Below are 19,396 nucleotides of genomic sequence, written 5' to 3'. Positions count from 1 at the left end.
ATTACTAGATGTCTTTTATGGATTCCAGACAAATTATTATTTAGTCATTATGCCTTCTAGGTTTCACTTGATTGAAGTCAATTAACATTTTATCAACTGACAGGCAAACGACTGTCACTGTATTCATGAAGTAATTATAGGGTGCATTTTACAAGGTATTTGAATCCTGTGTCTTGGAAAGTAACCCAATATGCCATTAAAACACCTTGATAAATTTGACTGAAAAATGTAGTGAAGATAATTAGAAACCCGACAGATAAAGTTAGATGTAAATAGCAGTTTGCATCTAGAATTATTCTCTCATGATATCCCACCAAACAAAAAAAATTATTTTTGGTGCATTTTCTTTGTCATTAAGTTTGAGATCGAACTCAGAGAGTTTTGTTTGCCGTGCCGTCTTTTAACTATCCCTGGTCTCCAGGAATTGATGGGAAAAATAATACCTGAGCCATAATACTGGAAGCATATATGTAATGGTTTTATTATGTCTTAAATCAGACGCTAAATTTTCTGCAGCCTACAATACACAATTGTTATGCAAAGATTTCATCATTTAAACTTGATATTACTAAAATTCTTTTATTCATGAGAACTGAAGGCTAATGCAAAATGCTTTCAACAAGATATTGCCAAAATTGCCAGAACAGAATTCAGTAAATTAAAGCGTACCGGTAGTAAATTCATTGTTAGTTGTTCTGTGTGTCTTTCAATTGCGAATACGCACCCCCCTAAACTAACAATAAAATCCCGAGGGTATTGATTCTATATTTGATTTGTCTCTTTCAGCCCAGCTCTGGAAATTGAGTGCATATAAATTATGTAAATTCAAAACATTAGCAGTCTGCTGGAGTTGCACATTGTCAGGAGATATTGACTCTAATTTATTGATTTATTTTTTTCTCAGCTATGAGAATTGATGAGTGAAATGAGTTTTCTAGATGTACATACATGGCAACAGCATCAAGGAAGTATATGCAATTCAAGTGCCTTATACTTAATTTATTCCAGTACCACAGCAGTTATGGACAGCTGAAAATGTTCATCCAATCTCAGAAATATCACAAAGCTCATCACAAAATACTGAATTCTATCACTTGTGATGGAGGTAGTTGTATCTAATTATTATCTAATTAAGTACAGATAATCATTGGCTAAAAGAGGATCTTCTTGATGTCATAGATGTTATATCTTTCATCATCACATTTCCTGACTAATTTAAAAACTCTATCTGTGCGGTAAAGCACTGATACTAATGAGGTAACAGATATCTCTGATGTAAACAAAACAGCTACAAATTCTGCATACTTCCTAAAGTTACTTGGGAAATGGACCAACTGACAGTGGAAAAAACAATCATTGAAAACAGAAGGAAAGAGAATGATGGAAAAAAGATGGAATCACAATTTTAAATAATTCTAACAGGAGACTATTCTGTAGATAATGTCTATGTAAGCCTCATGTTTATATTTACAAATTTTGTATTTACTTAGATCAAAAAATTTCATGGTATTTATGTTATAACATATATTAAATGGTTTCCCAGGAAGGCTAAAAGTCTTTACTTTGTTTCTTTCACATGTTTCAGTCAGCGATCACCAGGAAAAAAAAAAGGGTATCCAAAGGTGTTCTTGTAAGCCACTATAGATATTCCAGACACATTAAACTGATACAATATGCAGATTTCAAACAAGAGTCAAAAGTACAAATGAAGTTTGAGGAGATGAACAAAAGCAACTTGTGTTTGCTACATTGATCTTTGGTCTTCATGTTCCAGCCAAAACATAGTCCGGTGTGTGTATTTTTCAGGCTAACAAGAAAGCCAGGTTTTCTATCTAAGTGCATGGCAACACAGACTGAAGCCTCTGTTGTATCTGAGACTAATCTCAAGTAAAGTAGCTTGACAAAATGCTGTCAAAACTCATTTTTCATTATTTGCTCACCACAGTCAACAAAGTGTGTTTCATTCTATTTATTCGTCTGGTGGAAGATGGAAGTATTTGGCTTTGGTCCCTGTGATAGCTGACAAATTAGTTTATTTTTACCAAAGCATTGAATAACACCAGGTAATTGATGTTTGCTCTCTATCTTGAATACACATTGATTGTGGCATCTCAGTATAATTGGTGTTTTGTCAAGACATGTGTCATTTTCAATACATATGTGCTTTTTCAATACATATGTGCTATTGGCTTGATTTCTTTGTGAAGTCACAGTAGGATAAACCTTCAGTTATCCCAGGAAATTATGTATATTGGTCTGATTGCAAGGAAGTATACTTTGCTCATCAATTAAGAGTAAAGATTCAGTATCCAAGGCTTCTATCATAATAGAGTTACTGAATGAACAGTTGTGGCTATTGTATATCCTTGAAAAGTTATCAGGTGAGATGTGTTTAATTTTCAACTTTAATTCCATCAACACTTGCCATCCAGACTTTGTTCATGTACGTGTATCCACCCACGTCAAGCTCATGCTCGCGTGCATACTTTGATTACAAAGATGAGTTTAAAATGTGTCTTTCAAATTTGAAACTTCATAATGACTGCATGATGCGAAGTAGCAAAGTCAATGTATAGCCTTGATTCTATTGCTAAAATATACCGTAATCTTCAGACAAGATAGAAACCTGATATTACAGCCAATGCCAACACTAATATTTTATGATATAATACAATATAAACACAGATGTGGTAAAGTTGCTTCAAATATAACCAAATAGCACATGGGTGAGAAGCAAAAACGACGCCTGCACACAGCATATATCAGTGTAAAATACGTTGAGCTAAAACATGTATAGTTCATCTGATTTGACATATAGTTCCTTGAATTTTACATCCCTATTTACTGAAAACACAGATACCAAGAAAATGTTGTCTTTGTTGGAGTTTAGCATAATGAACTTGCTCATTTTCAATTTTTTTTTCATTTGCTTAATTGTAACAACCTGGTACATTTGTCTCTTCAGAAAGAAAGGAATAAAATATTTACTTCAGGCTGCATAGGAAAAAAAAAAATTCAATGCAAGCTTTCCAGGTTTTAGCAGTTATACACAGTTATACATACTGTTTTAAACGTGGTTTAAAGACACATCTTTTTACGAAGTACTATTCATAGGTCCATTTATGTTTTTACAGGGACTACTCAATTCTATATTTTATTCTATTGGAATCGGTTTTACTGGACACTATATTTTATCTCATTTTTTAATTTTTTAATTCATCATTTCAATTTTTAAGTCAACTCCCAGTTGTTTTACTATTTGATAACTTTGTCTATTTTTTGTCCTTTATGGTATGTACAATGCACTGAGACGTATGTGTAGAGCGTTTGTTAAGAATTAAATAATAATAATAATAATAAATAATAATAATAATACATCACAGGTTTCCAGTATTTTATACAAAATTGTAGAAATTTAAAAGATTTTATTTTCCGACATAAAATTTTGGTCAGTACATGTGTAGTTTGTGGATGATTTGTTTAGGTTCAATTGTAATCATAGACTCCCCAGGGTCTATGTTCTAACTGACGATGTTGATTAACGTTTAGTTGAATGTGTAGTTCCATAGCAACAGAAAAAAAAATACCAGTGACTATGAAGTCAATATAATTTCATATTTCAGTAATAACCTTGCTTCAACATATTATTGCATTTGTATTTCATTTTCAATAGTTAGAGCATCAGACTTTGTATTGATTTCCGCTCTTATTGTCATGTTGATAAAAAAATCCATACATTTTTATTATTATTCTAATTACTGTTGATGTAATTTTCCATTAAAATGAACAAAATATGATTCAACGCTTTAATTTCAAAATTTCATTTCACACTCATCGTAAATTGGCAATGAATGTCAAGCAAAGTGGGAGCAGATTCGGCATTTGCCCTTCATAGTTAACCCATTTTGTAGCTTTCCAATCACTACAAAACTTTGCAAAATAAACTTTGGTTGTGTCCCTTCATTTATATGAAGCGCTGCTTAATTCGGCCATGGTAACCAGTTTCAGTATGGCACCCATTTTAAAATTTGGATATGCACAAGGGATATTGAGATAAGTTGTGCATAGCAACAGATCTGTTGTATGGGTTCCATACATGCACCCATAGACAGGATATATGATTCCTCCCTGTAAATATTGTTTTCCATAAAAATGGTTACATTGTGTTGAAAGTGAAAGTTTAATATGTATAATGTCAATGATTTTGGACTGCTTTTAACCATCTGAATAAATCTTGGCATCATTTATGACCAAGCTATTGCAGTATTTGAGACATGCAAAAATATACTTGCCGCTATATTCACATTTTCTCAGAAAGAGACAAACTATGTGGTTGCAAAAATTTCATTTATTATAATGTCTCTAATCGTAAATGGAGTTGATCAAGTGTGATGTTGTATGCAGTATTTAATCAAAATTTATTGCCTGGAAAGTATTGTCTAAAGCTTTGGGAACCATCCCTGGAGACTTCTAGAGAGAAAGCTTACAGTATTTGTTGACCTACTAGGAATATCAATGAAATCATAAATTGTAATATCTGTTTCTGAAGTAGAGATGCTTGTTTCTGTTATCAGACAGTGTAAGAATACAAAATGGATATTTTTCTAATATTATTGCTAGGGAGATTAATTCATCGCATACATGTATTTGTTTATTAATAGGTGTATATATATATATATATATATATATAACTACCCCTTTAGTTCTTATTAGTTCTCATTAGTTCTGTTACTAATATATGGTTTTATATATATATATATATATATATATATATATATATATATATATATATATATATATATATATATATATATATATATGTGGCAGTACATTTTTTGTGTATAAGTTGGAAATAACAGTCAACGAGGGATGGGTTTTGCTGCTATACTTTATGTATTATGAAATTTTATTTGTCAAAGGTCCATATCAATCACATTAAAACATTCATGCACTCAGAAATAGTAGTACAATTCCACAGATGCCATTAACAGTGCTTTCCAATGCACTTACACCCATAACATGATGCCATTTCATTATGGGATACAGTGTATATTATGCTACAAATGACAGCCTTGTCATTTGATATAAAACCTAATGGATCAGTTTGCAATGATGCCATTTGCACAAGTCAGCTTTGTCACGCTGTTGTCATGTTGCAATAATTAAGCTGTGATGTCAGAGAGTGTGATCTTGTCACTATATACAAATTTTTCAGCAGTATAAAACTTGGTTTTCATGACAAGGATTTCAACTCTCATGATAGAAATACCTTAGTGATAAAAATTTACACACAAAAAACTTAAACAAAAGTCAAAATCATTCATTCTTTGACCAAATTCGACTTTTGCCACCATCAGATTGTACATAAGACCATTTTTCACTTAGTTACATCATTTTTGTATGACACTGATGTAATGATCAGAAGTGAAATAAAATTCTGTCATTAATAATTATATACTTCTTCTATATACTACTACGGTAGTGTCAAACTGTTTTGACTTGAAGAGCCATGATGCAATACTGCTGTTGAACATCTGCAGAACAGGTTTTGAAGACAGTGGTTGAAAGTGCATCAATTTTACAGCAGCATCCAAATTTCTGCACTGTTAACCAAAATAGACATATGTGTTAGAACAGCTGGCATTTCCCTTTAAGCAGTGCTTATGATGCTCAAGTCTGAAGGTGCAATATTAAAACTTGCATGGATACAGCAGCTGTATTTTGCCCCAGGATCTGCAGATAAAAAATTTCAAGCGGAAATAAGGATCAAGAGAGTCAATTACCATTGAAAATATACAACTTCCCTTTTCTAAGTGTCAGCATGCTTTATTCTAGTTTAACTTTTAGTGCCATTTATTCAACACCTGAACAAAGCTGTCTTCCTACTTCTATCTCAAAGCCATGCATAATTTTTGGGTGTCATGAATTCTACCTACCCGGTATCATAGCATATATGTTCTGCTCCTGGAAAAAAAATGAGCAAAAATGAATTGTATTGCAAGCACTTTCTGGTATAATGTTTAATTTCTCTGAGGTATTGTAGACAAAAAATGCAAGATAAGTAAGTTATGTAGCAGTTCTATTTTTTCAGTGCAATAATGGACTCATCTGTATTGAGATTCTGATAATTACCATTTATCTGTAACCTAAGCTGCTGTAGGAATGAGAGCCTATATAGGAATAGGAACATTGAGCTGATCAAAGTACTACGTACTTAAACTTACAGGCTTTCATTGCATGGTATTTCAAATAAAAATATGGTTTTTGTTGTGTTTTAGTGTCTGAAGGGATTCAAGAGATTTTATGTCCACAAAAGAGAAGTTTACATCCATAACAATGTTTATAAGATACATAGCATTCTCTGGTAGTTTTCATACAAATCTTAAGACAACAATATGAAATTTTGAAAAAATTAAGCTTGACAAAAATGTTGCATTGACAGATGTGCTGAAGGATAGGAGCTTTTTTCTTGTTTCATTCCAACCCAGAGTCATATAATCTTTGAAGTTAATAATTACTACCATGATTGTTTCATGATCTTCAATGTAATGTGAAAAAATTCAATTACAAAATACATTCCTAACATTCTTTTCATGAAGGTGCCAAAAAAAAAATGAAGGAATGTTGTTATTACAGTAAAGCTCTTTACTTATGATGTATTTGTGGTATTGATCAGTTTTCTAATGGCTATACAAACTAAATCCAATTTGGTCTTTACTGGCCCCCAGAATTCTAGGGTTTTGCAAACCCTGTCGGTTACTGATTATATGAGGGATTCAGTGTAGGTTTGTAATGTCATATTAAGGAATGGCTAACGGAAGGACAATGACAAATTTGTCAATAACAATTCACGAGTTGATCATTACCTTTCAGAAGTATGTCTTTCTCCCACCCCCCCAAAAAAAAAAAAAAATTAAAAAAAAAAAAATTAAAATTTTCTTCTTGAAAATAATCCTACTGAACACACAAAGGAATAGTATATTTTTCCAGAAAATGAACACTTTTTACCTTTTGCTGTTTTCGCTGCTGAAAGGAAAAAATCAGGTTTGCATTCAAAAAACAACTCATTTTACATGAAATTTGTGCAATATTATGTTGATTATCTCCCCATATGAAATATTGATAAATGATGTGAAGGAGTGAGTTTTAACATCATATTGTTCAATTAATAGATCAATAGAAATATTCTTTGTTTGCTATCACCACTATCAAATTATCATTAATGATGTATGTCATCATTCTTTGTATTCAGTATTTTCCATTCTACCTGGTGCAGAGTACTGTATGTTCCACATTGTTGAGAAGAAACATCAATAATTCAAATGTTAGGTGTACATCAAGCTACAAGCTATGAAAGTTTGCATTATGTACACATATGATTGATCATTTTTGTCTGTCATCCATTTTATTCTGCTTTCAATGATGCACCACGAGTCATCGATGTGTACCCGGTATAACTTTCATCAGTGATTTCCAGCCACTTCATGGTTTGCGTTAAGGGAGCGCTGCACCCAACAGAGCATATTTTGCTCAAAAATCACTTTTTTTGCAAAAATTCATTCAATTTTGATTAAATTATTAACCCAAGATTAAAATACTGGTTGCGTTCATCTTTTAACTTATCAAGCAATTGTAAGTTGCGTGATACAGAAGTGTTAATTTATGCAAATGTATGCAAATCACCTAATTTCCTGGCTTCCTTTTTCTCGCAATTTCAAGATTACTGAAGAATTTAACTCCACCCTGGCTGGATCAAATTTTCTGAAATTTTCATGTAATTTCTTTAAATGCTATATAAATATAACAAAATGACTAGTTTGTTTGGCAAAAAAATTTTTTACATTTTGAATAAGAGGTATTATAATTTTGCTAATCATGATTTTAATCACTTTTTTGAGTGTCAGTCTTTCAACCCATGACATTTTAGAATGAGGATAGATAATGCAAAATAAAACAGTTGTTTTTTACTATATATACTCTTATTTCAAATATTAATTTTCGGAAAATAGTGTCAAGTTTTTGACTTAAATTAATCTTCATCATTAATACCAAAATTTAGGTTTTCACCTCAAATATACACCCATTTCATCCTTCGAGTAAATTACTGCTACCATACTAAACTTAGAGTCTCTGCTTTTTGAAAATATATAGTATTAGGGGGTTTCCTTGTCATCTTTGATGAGAAATATTGCTTTGAAAAAAAATGTGTTGGCAACATGCAGCTCCACCTTAAGTCTGCATAGATTTCTCACATCTCCTCCTCATTACTTAGTAATTAGTTTTAGTAAGTTGGTTTTCAAAAATTGTAATCTATGTAGGTAGACAGGAAATGGCTTGTACAGATTATGGTCACACAGTTAATTAGAAGCACTTGACCTTGAAGGAGGCTTCAAGCCTCAGTGAAATATTATGCCCTTATGTGGACTCTCTACAAAACGTACGTACTTGAACTGTAAAATTTTATTCATATACATTTTGTTCGTATACACAAACTGAAATCACCATATTATTCAGTCCAGTAGCAAAAAATGGAAGAGAAAGAGTGGTTTAAAACTCTGAATTCACTGACCTATTTTCCAATTACAAAATTCCAGGGGTATCATGGCTTTTCCCAGGAGACTTTCAACCACCCTACCTGTACAGTTACGATGACATTGAGCATTTTCTTCACTGTGAAATTTTCTTTTTAATGGATCACCTTTTGCAAGGAGTCACACTCTTTTTGGACCAGGATACAAATTTTAATTGGCTGCCAATTATCCTAATTGATATTCAAACAAAGGATGTTTGTTTAACCTGAGTCTAGTCTGTAAAAATAAACAACCTTGACAACTGACAGTCTCTTGTGACAGGTTTGAGAAAGGATGGGGCAGTATGCATATATACATGAAGTTGATACAAAGTTCAGGTAATTATCCTGCTATAAATTTCAGCATTTTTTCATATGGTTCTTGGTTTTCAAATGAAGGTATATAGTCTTACAGGTATATGTTTTATGTACAATATTAAAGTCCACAAACAACCTTGCTGGTGTAGTATCTCATACTGTCAATTCACAAACTGATGATATTATCAGGTCTGTTTTTCACCGCTGAAATAGAAACACACACAAAAAAAGAGATTTGAATTAAAAAAATCAATTTGTAGGTGCCTGTTTATATTAAAATACATTATCAAACCATTATTTAGCAAACAAGATATTTTCTGCCATTTCTTCATTGGCATCCAAATCCCATGAGATGTAGGAAATTACCTAATATGAATTAAACTTCAAAGATTTCTGCTCTGGATTGATGTGTTCATAACGGTCTTGTAACATCTGATTAACTTTTGTGACAGCATTTTGTCAAAGGCTAATGTGTTTGCGACACCTATGTGAGTAATTTCCTGTTGACAGCCTATAGTTTATGTTCATAGATGTTATCAAACTTTGCTTAAAAGATTTCACATTTGCAAATTTGCTAAAGTTTATCTTCATCTTGAATTGAACTAATTGAGATAATGTTGCTTTGTGAAAGAGGACACTGGGAATTCATGTAAGTTATATACTGTATCATTAATAATGCAAAAAGCTCCGTTTTATTCTATGATCATTGATCTGAAACCATATTTGAAACTGTATTTTTGTTGCTCTATTTATAACTGTTCTCCATTCCCCTGTAAGAAAGTTTGGTCAAAATTTCCGTAAGATTAATTTGGAACTAATTGTGCTTTCATATCACCCTTTTGAAAATCACTAAGTTGATTGTCATTCTAAGCTAATAATTGTATTGTGTAGCCTAGCCATCAGTTTTTTTAGTTTTCAATTCTAGATCTTTACACTGTGTGAAATGTTCCATAGGTGCAGTGAAATCCATTTTGATGGGTTTTTTACAATATACAATGGAATCCATGAGAGTATGCATTATTATTGAGCACTGGGAGTCCAGCAGCAGTATAATAGATTATCTCAGTATCCAACAAAATACATGAAGCAATCGTCAAAAATTCAAAATAGTCTATTCTTGTAAAATCCTTTTCAAGAAATCCTTTTCTGGATTCTGTACTTCCCCCTGTACTTTACATTCTTCTTTTGTTGTACAGATGTTCTATAATTTCCCAGATCTGATGTCACGACATCATCACCACTGCTGATTTTAATAAGTACAACTTATAAAAAATTTATGTACACATTTTTAAGTTGTCAGCAAAAAACCCTTCAGTATTTTAGCCTTTTGTCTTCTGGATCTCCTGTGTAGAAGGAGTCATTTAATGGTTTAAAAAAATTTAATAATCTGCCATTTATACTTGCCTGAACTTCATATTACTTTTCCGCATTAGAGATGAAAAGATGTAAATCGTCCGTTCATATGCGATTAGACATGATCAAATTAAGCGATTATGGACTATGATTGTTGAACAGCATATTAATATTTCATTCTAACATATATTTTATTCATGAGAAAACATTCTAATAACGCATCAGTGTTTAATTCACCAATGGATGTCAAAGAGTAAGAATTACAGTCTGTGTTTTTCTACTGTGCAAGTATATGATCATCATTGTAGAAACAGTTCAATATTCACAAAAAATTCTTAATTTTTTGAAAGGCATAGCTATCAAAAATAAGCATGGTATTTGAATTCTAATAGGTTGTGCATTGTATTAGTGGTAGATACAGTTTACGTTTGAGTTCCATTAATACAATTATTTATGATGTTGAAATATTCATTTTGATGTTATATTGTTCAAAATAATTCTGTTGTGTAATTTAGATACTGCATATCCTTTGAAATTTGGTGCAGTTTTTGATTGTGATTTTGATCATCATGTAACAGAGCTATATTGTGTCTCAATTCCCGTTTCTGTGAAATAATGACTCTCTTCCCTTTAACGTTCAATTGCTTTGTACAAACATCAGTGATTCTAATTTATGTTCATTACACACCTTTGAAGCCTTGCTTTTTCATAATTTTCACATTTTTATGAATATTTCTCCTTTAAAATTAGACAGTGAGAGTGGAAAATCTAATTGTAATCTTGCTTCAAACTTTGCTTCTTGTTATTCACTTCATTGACATGAGATTCTAAACGATTCTACTAAGCTAATACCAGTATATATAAATTCTGTTGACTGTTGTATATGAATTTGAATGTTTTACAAATAAATTTCCCACTCCTTGTTCCTCTTCATCATAATGCAAAAACAGAGGTTGTGTTTGTTTCAGTTAAACAAAGATGACAGTATGAAAAGTGGCTGTTAAAACTAAATTATTGATAATAAGACTGTAAACAAAGCCTGTGGCCATGCAGACAGATTCTAAATCCCTAATCCTTCATGGGTTTGCGGTATCCGAGTCACGCAGTGTTACCGGAATTGTATCTTAAGTCTTTTCCATGATTTATGGCCCTTGAAAAGGCATTGATTGCTGTTTGAAAATATGTCAATGGCCGTAGTGGATTGTTGTTGATAAGAATTGGCGCCATCAACAGATTGATATGTGCTCTGGGATTCCTTTCTTTCTCCTTCAGTTCATCAACGACGCAGTCATCATGTGATACTCATCCCGCACTACTCACCTCAGTGTCTGGAAATGCATGAGTGCCTTAGCTATAGCGCTTTCAAAGACGTCATTGAAAATGGATTACAATCTCACAAGGAAGGTAATGTCCTTATTGGTATTTGCAAAGCATTTTTTAGAATACAACTTTCATATTGAAGTGGACTTCGGTCCCTTTTACACGATTCATTGACAATTTTCCAGATGTAAATATGTTTTCCATAAAAACATGCAGTATTTACTTGTAAGAGTTTACACAATGGTGTACAAATGTTTTTTCCTTTTTCTTATGAACAAAATGCAGCAAGTCCTTGAGATTATTAATGATGATGATGATGATGATGATGATGATGATGATGATGACGATGATGACAATGATGATGATGATGTTGATGACGATGATGATGATTATTGTTATCCTTAATAATCCAATATAAAGTGGAAATACATAGTTGTGTACACAGCCTTAAAAACAAAAGTTTCATGATAGATAAAACACAAAGTGATCAAAATGACTAAAAGCAGAATTCCAATTAGATTGTTGTTGTTATTTTGTTCACATTTTGTCAGTAATGATACCTTACTATTCTAAGTGTTGTATATTCATTGGCTATTTACCGAAGCTCATGAAACTGGTAAAATAATAATACTGTGATAAAATATTCAACTTAGAAAAAATGTACCATATATAACAAACTAAATGCTATTAGTTGCTTCCGCGAGTCAAATTTCTTAGTTATTAATAATTTTTATCTGTTATATTTTGTGAGCTATGAGCGGAGAACACTGGTGAGCTGATTACAGTACATTAGATAATGAATATGTACCCCGTAATAAATCCTTCAGGGCTGTGGGAATACTAACATCGCTGTCATACAACTTTAAAAAAGTCATTATTCTCGGCAGCAAAGTACATTGCACTAGGTGTCTTAGTATTTGTGCACGTTTTTGTCATGCCAAAATTTTAGTCTCAGCTAATTACACAAAAAACGTCACCGTTGATTAATCTTTGATGACACTTTCTTACAAAAAATGACAAATTTTTGCAACTACTCAGTGTTATGGTATTCTTATAAATATCAATGCAAGATTGAAGAATGGTTGGCCTACACTGCACAATTTTACAAATCAATGTAATCCTAAGGAGTCTAGTTACACTGACAAGTTTTACAAGTCAATGTAAGCCTAAGTGGTCCAGTTTCTTCATAGCCTCCTCAGAAAACTTACCCAAAATTGCTTTAAATATTATATAAATGAAGATAAATTGGGCCAGGTACTTTTCAGACAAGACATATATCAAAGCACATCGCCTTGAGTTATTCAAATCCTGTGTAAACTGACAGTGCTGGTGACGGCTTAAACTGAGTTGCAGAATATATTTTTCTTGTCATTGTCTCATGTACCCTGTGTGCATTGCATGAATCTGCCCATACCCAGCTAAATTTTCCATGTAATGTTGATGAGTTCCTTTCAGTTTGACAAAATTATTTCTAGGTGCTCCTTATTGATTTATTGCTGAGTACATATTTAATGTGTGATAGTCATAGGTAATACACTTACATGCTGGCAGTCTTTTCTTATGTATTTTTCATCAAGTCATATGTTACTCTAGGAGCCGTTGTACATTAAAAATTAACACACACAGCACAATGTACAGGTACATACCCATAATTCACATCAGCAAAAGTGAAATTAAATTGGCCACCAGTATGCTAGGGAGTCTTGAGGGTAAAGGACAAGTTTAACATTATACACTTCTATATAAATGTAGATTATGGTCTGGAGGAAACAATTATTATTCATATGCAAAGGTTTGTATTAACTCAAATCTTTAAAAGGGCAGCCATCCGATACTGGTCGATTTTGACAAAATTATAAAAAGAGAACTATTTTTAGATATAATGTATCATACTTGCACATTTTGAACTAAAAGTTTTGAGGGGAAAATGTTAGCTGTTCATAATTGCCCTCCCACTAAGATCTGAGAATTTCCCATCCCACCTATAGTTTTCCTCTCTCCCTAACTCCCCACAAGACATAGAACACCTACTTCTCAGTGCCATTTTGCCCACATCCTACCGCCTATAATCTCTCAGTCTCCAAGCCCACTGCTACGGAAAACAAATTAAAATGACCCTCCCTGCACTGAGAAATCACCTGAGAACATCTTTTGCATCGATAGCTGACTGCTCAATTTTCATTTGTGTTTCAAAATTTCACACATAAAAGCATTGGCTCTGTTGAGTCGGCAGACTCCATCTATCAGGAGCAATTTGTGCAGAATTTAATATTTCAAGTCATGCCAGTTATGTATCATCTTCAACATTTTATTTCTCTTCAAAGCAAGCATTTTATTTCACAATTATTTTTGATTTATTTAATATTTCTTAGAAAAGTTTGTCCTTTTTCAGAAACTGGTAAATTCTAAACGTGATGCGAAATTCCATACTCGGGTAATTGTATAAATAATCGTGTCCTTGTCTTTCATGGTTTACTGTCAGGTGCCGCCAACTGGTAAATTTCATCAATTTCGCAAAATCATCACAAAACATGTTTTGAAGGCTGATATACCGATTTTACTTATTTTTGACCTTGACCTAAAATTTGGAGGGGAAAGTAGAGCCGTTCGTAACTGCCACTGGGACACACGGAAAATATGCCCTCCCACTGAATTTTCATGCCCGCTCCCCACTCCCCACAACAATTCAAGCTCCCCACTGCCCTCTCCCCACTAATGAAATTCCCCATTGCTGAATAGATGCCCTCTAGGCAACCTAGAACAGCGCAAAACTGTGCGAGCAGCTATAAGTATACCTTCAAGTTGAAACATTGCTCCGCTCTAACTCCCCTCACGTTCTATCAACCACGGCTTTCCCATCCCTCTATACGCATTATCCGGTACCCACAGTTCTCCCCGCCCATTGAAAAAAATGAAATTTCTTCCCCGCCCACAGTAAATATCGTTTTTTTCTTCCCGCCCGCTGATTAGTTTTGAACTTTGCCCGCCCGCTGAAAAACTGCGCACGAACACCTTTTTGCACGAACAGCTTAGTTGGCGGCACCTGTACTGTGGTCAGCTCAATTCTATATGGAAACTAGTCAATATACAGGCAATCTGTGAAAGCGTTGAGATTGAGTTTAAAAATACCAGCTCTGATTTAGCTCAATAGCATGAAATGACAAAGCGATTAAATAGTCATTTGCACAATGATTGTATTTAGGGATCCATGTTATACTGTTCATCATATTTCAAATTTTGAAGAGGGAATATCAAGATTGAATGGGGCGTATACACTGATCTCCAGTTTGTTTGTTTTACACATCAGTAATAAAGTAACAGTTATAAATATACTTATTTGTTGTTCACGCTAATATGAGCCTCTATACAGAATGAATGCTTCAATATATTAAGCCAAGGCCATTTCAGCCTTTACAACACCCATGTACTTGTTCTGTATTACACTGTTTTTCTGCTCAGCTCACCCTTGGAATTTAAAAGAATTAATTTTTGCATCAGGTGTACAATATAAACATACTTCAGTTCCACCATGGCAAGAGTGAGTCAATAATTCGCTTCTTTCAATCTCGTTCTGCCTCCAACCAAAATGTACAATCAATAAATAATGTCAAGAATGTCACATGAGATTGGTGCAAATACAAAAACAAAAGAATTACTCTTGATGTGTTGTATTATTAGGTTTTACCTATTCCTTTTGATGAATTAATAGTGTTTCTCGGATGAATAATTATTATTTATGCATGTTTTAGAGCTTTATCACGTGTATTATACATAATAAATTATTTATTTATTATAACAGTTAAATTGATAGTTTATCTGTTCATCAATGCTTTTTAACAATGTCTGAGACATTAAAGCAATTAATACATATTGTCCAAAACTGATCGTTTATAGGCCATTTTTAAAAAGTCAGGATTGATTTTGAAGTGGAAATAACTTCTGAAATATTTAAAATGAAAGTAGGATTGTCATATCTATGAAGCCTGCATAATAATATACTCAACCACTGAACAGTTTGCAGTCAGAATAATAGATGGAAAAGTTGATAAAAGCATTATTAATTTAAACTACTTATTACGTCATGTATGAAATGTTTATTAAATTTATTTGATTGGTTATTATTGCCATCTTATCATGGCCATAATTCTTGATAAAATTTCTTTTGAGAAAAGGTATTAACACTTTTTCAGTTCAGCTATTTTCTGCCTATGGAATGTATCCATGCATGCAATTGTTATAGTAGAATTTTAAAAATGCCGAAACACTCGTTGTGTCTGCAAATTATTTTCTAAAAGATATTGGATGCCTCAGTTCTCTTTGAAACATGACATTATCTAATGCAAATCTAATGCAAATTTTGTGCTACATAAAAGAGCCTTTTTAAATGAGCTATAAGTCATCGTAAGAACATAAGAACTTATCAGAGCAGATATTCATGAAAACAAGTACATGTGTTTGTATGCTGGTTTTCTTCAGATGGTTATGAAAAACAATTGAGTATGGACAACCATACATTCAATTGCAGTAAATATTTAACATTACCCTGAAACAAACCATAATCAATATCTCAAGCCGTGGTATATTTACTGCAATCTCACCAATGTAATAGGTTTCAGAGGAAAATTAAATTGCAGCTTTGTGCACGTGTACATTTTCATGTTTCTTTTTTTGTATGATTAATATCATTGCTTGTTCATGTGTATCTACACCAAAATGCACCACTGCAGATATAAAATAAAGTTATCCACAATGCTTAAATGCTGCATTAGCTGTAACTAATGTATTTTTCATTATAATTCAGTATATTGTCCTTCTTTGAAATTTAGTTTCTTGTTGTAATCATACTCATAAAATAATGCCAAACAAGTTTATCGTTCACAACTGAATGCTTGTCCAAACTAGAATTCATTTGTTAGCGATAATAATGCATATTTGACACAAAGGGTTGTGTTTGCAAGGCTAGTATTTTGAAGTCCAGCATTGCTTTAGCGAAAAGACAAAGAAAATACATCAAAACCCTCAGATACATTCTGGTCTCGCTAGAATAGCTGATGTTGCTATTATCAGTCCCCATATCATTAAAACTTTACTTTCACAAAAGAAAGTAAAATGTTGTGGAGAGTATTCATATAAAAAAACTGAGAACAGGGTATAATTGATATGAAAAGGCATTTATACCTGAGAATTGCTTTCCACAAGAGCTCATACACTTTTCTCACAGATGGTTTAAATGTGTGATTAGAGCCATTATAAGGTATTTTGGACTCCAACACAGTATGTCTATTGTTACCATGACATTATCAGCTTGATGGTTTCACTGATATTTCAGTCATGTTGCTAGGTAACCACAGAAAAGTTTCTGTGGCCTTCTCCCTTAAATGCCATCTTTTCACACATTTTGTGTCAGCTTGAGAGATTCTGTCAAATGTTTACAACTGCTGTGCAGATGAAAAACCAAAACTGAAAGTTTAATTTCCTCTCAACAAAAGTCCTTATATCAGGCAAGTTGATAAATTTAATTGATACGAATTTCTGTTACCATGGTAATGATTCTAACATAATATATATATATATATATATATATATATATATATATATATATATATATATATATATATATATATATATATATACATATACATATATATATTTGAATATGTACAAATGGGTTTCTGTAAATTATTCATCATATTTATTAAATTTAATTATTTCATTTTCATGATTATACAATGTTTTAACAGTCCACTCTGTGAATAGTTTTCATGTAGGTGTATAATTGTGCTGCTTTATTGACATATTTATGAGGTTATTTTTAAATTATCTTTACACATTGAAAAGTTTGTTTAAAGCAAAGTTCTAATATAATTGAATATGTCCTGAAGACAATATTAAGTGCCCTGAAGGCAATATTACAAATTAGGAAATTTTGATAGGACATAATTATTCATAATTTATGTAATCAACTTTTAAATTGGCATATTGACTCATTATACTGCCATTGTGTATATACAGGTTTTTGTTACATGTGTTACAATGTATATTGCAAATAAGGAAAAGGCTTTGTCAAATACACGATTAATTTATCTAGAAATTATATAAATATATTTACGATCAAGGTAATTAATAAATATGAAATGAACTGTTCTTTAGAATACTGAAAAACATTACTATCAAGGTAATTACATCGTAATCAAGGTATAAATCAAGCAATTTACTGAATACATGTTGAACTTAGAGCCCATACAAGTAGCAAATTAAATATCATCTCTATCAATTATTTGAAATTTCTCATAAAAATGGCTACAGTGGTTATTGATTTAAGGGATCATGCAAGCTGTAGGAACTCTGCCAATTTTGGCAAAAAATGCAGGCATAGAGAGAAATATTAGGGTATTTTGCATGAAGTATTTAAAAATGCACATTAGTAAAATGATGATTGAGAAACCCACATAACATATTATTCTTAATGTTTTTTTAAATTGTATAACAAACTTGACAATTACCTGGAGGGTGTGGACTTCTCACTGAGAATGCAATGGTGTTGAATAGTATCAAGGACTGCTTTGGGAGTCTCATCACAATAGTGTATTGCTATTCTGTCTAAGTCTTCATAAAGCAGCAGTCTGACCCCAAGAAGTGTTAATTTGAGGCAATGTAAAAATCAAAGGCGCCGCTTTATTTGCATTGGTTAACTAAATTTAAAAAATACTATCTGCTCACTTGTAATGGATATGTCAGATATTGCTTGTCTGTTTTTTCAGTCAAAGCTTCAGATTAATCCTCAGAGAAATATCGCTTACTAAGCCAGTCACTGCATTTGTCATGTTGTTTAAATAGTCCGGGCAGTAGCACTGATAATGGTGTGCGATATCACCCATGTGGCATTGTGTCAAATGAAGAGCTGTTGGTTTGGCTGCTAGTAAAGTTTACTCTTACCTAACACTGAACAGGTGAGTAAATATGTACATGATTACAAGATTTGAAGTCCTCAATGATAGAAGTTCATATCACGTTACTTCTCTTGATTATGTTGATCAAGAAATGGCTTCATCAAATTTGTCATGAAAGAATATTCTTCTTCGAGCAGGAAAAATGTTGAAATGTCACAAAGTGAAGATCATAGTTTTTAGAATTGAACTTTATTACTGGTATTGTAAATTTCATTCACTGATCTTGAGCAATTTTGATGAATGTGTAGGCTTATTATGAATTTTGTAGAAATAAACAAAACAATGACCAAAAACAAGCTAAGAGTAAGACATTTTTTCTGATCCAATATTTCCTCTCCACAATTGCTCTCTATGAGTCCTCCTTTCCTTTACAGTAAAATTTGTATCAATAGTTCCTCTGCAGTTGTTGGAAAATGGAAACCAGTTAATATGAGTGGTTGGTCCTACATGTAACATGATAGCAAACTTATTCTTTGATGCTAGCTGATATGACTAGATGAGATAAAATCAACGTTGTTATATATCCATGGTTTAGGAATACCCATCTGCAGAGTATATACTGCTAGTTAATTTCCCATGCAGTTGTTGGGCTTGAGATCTGAAATTTGCACGGACCTTCAGTACAGCTGTCAATCAGCTTTGAAACTCTATACCTGAGGCTACCAAGGCTTTATACAGCTCCTACACAGTTGTTTTCAATCTTGTATTAGCAAAGTTAAATTTGAAAAGAAACCACACAAGCGCTTCTTTCATTACAGAACAACATTACCTCAGAATATGCATGCGAAATCCAAACACAAAGTCTCCTGTGGACTCCATGGCTTGCATACAATGAGAAAATAATGGTCTGTCCTTGTAGGGATTTAGCCTGCTTGAATGAATTAAT

The 19,396-nt window shown here is 32.5% G+C and overlaps 1 long non-coding RNA gene across 1 annotated transcript; it reads right to left on the bottom strand.

Annotated features, from left to right (window-relative positions):
• Positions 1-5,518: 5,518 nt before the first annotated feature.
• On the bottom strand, positions 5,519-18,194 carry LOC139150719 (uncharacterized). The gene is made up of 3 exons (XR_011556269.1): positions 18,064-18,194; positions 5,937-5,964; positions 5,519-5,733 (listed from the first exon to the last, which is right to left on the bottom strand). It is a non-coding gene; the product is annotated as an uncharacterized lncRNA (long non-coding RNA).
• Positions 18,195-19,396: the final 1,202 nt, after the last annotated feature.

Source organism: Ptychodera flava, chromosome 14 (genome assembly GCF_041260155.1).
Source record: "Ptychodera flava strain L36383 chromosome 14, AS_Pfla_20210202, whole genome shotgun sequence".
NCBI classification, from domain to species: Eukaryota; Metazoa; Hemichordata; class Enteropneusta; family Ptychoderidae; genus Ptychodera; species Ptychodera flava.
The sequence above is the reverse complement of the archived record's forward strand: the minus strand, read 5'-3'. Positions and strand labels throughout refer to the sequence as shown.